Source organism: Dioscorea cayenensis, chromosome 2, assembly GCF_009730915.1.
Source record: "Dioscorea cayenensis subsp. rotundata cultivar TDr96_F1 chromosome 2, TDr96_F1_v2_PseudoChromosome.rev07_lg8_w22 25.fasta, whole genome shotgun sequence".
NCBI lineage: Eukaryota > Viridiplantae > Streptophyta > Magnoliopsida > Dioscoreales > Dioscoreaceae > Dioscorea > Dioscorea cayenensis.
Window position 1 is genome coordinate 13,954,334 of NC_052472.1, and position 1,881 is coordinate 13,956,214.

Below are 1,881 nucleotides of genomic sequence, written 5' to 3' on the forward strand. Positions count from 1 at the left end.
TCGTCATGGCCACCACTCTATTAGAAGTTAGAAGGTATAACTTCTTACTCAACGATTCCACTTAAGTCGCCAATGAAGTTACTGCATCTATTTCATGGAGCCCGACCACCTTTTTCCTTTCCCGCGTATTCCAATGATAACTGTTCATGGCCATGTCTTCTACTAACTGTCAGGCTTCTTCCGGGGTTTGGCTTCCCCATTGTAGAAAGTCTGAATAATCATCCATTCCGGAAATCTGTGTTGTGGGCACCTCCGCAAAAGATCCTTGAAGCGTTCCCATGTCTCAAACGATGGCTCTAACTCCATCTGCATAAACGACGATATCTCATTGCGAGGCTTAGCAGACTTCCCTAGTGGAAAGTATCTAGCAAGAAAAGCTTCGACCATCTCATTCCAAGTCATGATGGAGGCCTTGGGCAAAGAATGTAGCCACTGCTTGTCTCTTCCCTTGAGAGAGAAGTGGAAAGCCCTCAATCTAATAGCATCATCCGATATACCGTTAATCTTCGGTATATCATAAACTTCCAAGAAGTTCTCTATATGGTTGTTTGGATCCTCATCGGCCAAACCATTGAACTGTGCTGATTGCTGAATCATTTGGATGAATGCTAGCTTCAGCTAAAAAATCATAGCTGTAATCGTGGTCGCACAATACTCGATTGTGTGCCCAAAACTAAGGATCTAGCATAATCAAAAAGTGTCCTCTGTTGCTCATTCTTTTCTGCCATATTATCTGACCCTTCAACTTCTATTTCAGCTTGATTAGATGGTTCTTGCATAGGTTCTTTTCCCCTTTTTCTGAGTGTACGTTCAAGTTTAGTATCTCCTTTAATCAATATCAAAGGGTTTCCTCGGGTCATATCTTGGAGGTGCACCTAAATAAAGAAAACAAATTAGAATGATGATAGAAAAAGAAGATATGAAATAGAATGAATGAATGAATATCTAAGAAAACAAAGTGCAAAGTATTTCTAAACTCCTACTCCCCGGCAACGGTGGCAAAAATTTGACAACGCCCCTTGCGTATGTCCCGCAAGTGCACGGGTTTGTCAAAATAATAAATCCCAAATGAGTGGGTATCGTATCCATAGGGAGTAGGGAATAAAAAATACTTGAATTGTTTCTTAACTAAGCAAAAAGTGAATAATAGTTGTGTAACATGATATAATGTAAACAAAAGAGACAAGAGAGAAGGCGCAAGTAAAGGGGAGGTAAGGCAATAAATATAAATGGGGTACCCGGATATTGTTCCGCCTAGGACAATCATTTCAAGTGCAAAAACCCTCTAGTATGCTTTCTAACTAATGCATTAATGAGTCGTGGAGATCCTTCAATACATGATCCCAAATCTAAGGTCAACCATGCCTAACTCTATACATGTCCCGGAGGAGAAATTGAACAATCTCTCAATCTCACACTCGTATAGAATCGCAATGAGTTCTAGGGATTCCAAGTGATAAATCCTCTTTCTAGTGTAGACCTAACCTTTTTGTCCAGGTGAAAGGTCGCTAGCCACAATTAAGCCCTAGGTGCTAAAATCACTTCAACACTTTACGCCGTTGCCTATGCAATTAAGCCCCAATGGAAGGTCATCCCTAAGCCCACTCACACTCACTCTACTATGACCGCAAAGAACTTAAGGAAATGGAGGTAGGATGAATCAAATCGAAGGGGAAAGGGGACGCTCCGCTATCTCTCGACTCACCCTCTCAACCCTCTCCAATCTAGCTTTGTCTAACTCTCGCGGTGTATCACTCACTCACAAGGGTTACCATAAAGAACTCTCAACCCTAGTGTCACTCTAAAGGAGTATTCAAACAATCAAGCATAAAAGGTTGGAACTCAATTAACACATCAATTAATAAAAGCAATATAACAAGG

General features: G+C 41.0%; 1 non-coding gene across 1 annotated transcript; it reads left to right on the top strand.

Moving 5' to 3' along the window:
- Positions 1-232: 232 nt before the first annotated feature.
- Positions 233-338, top strand: LOC120281502. Its single transcript, XR_005542647.1, has one exon. It is a non-coding gene; the product is annotated as a small nucleolar RNA R71 (small nucleolar RNA).
- Positions 339-1,881: the final 1,543 nt, after the last annotated feature.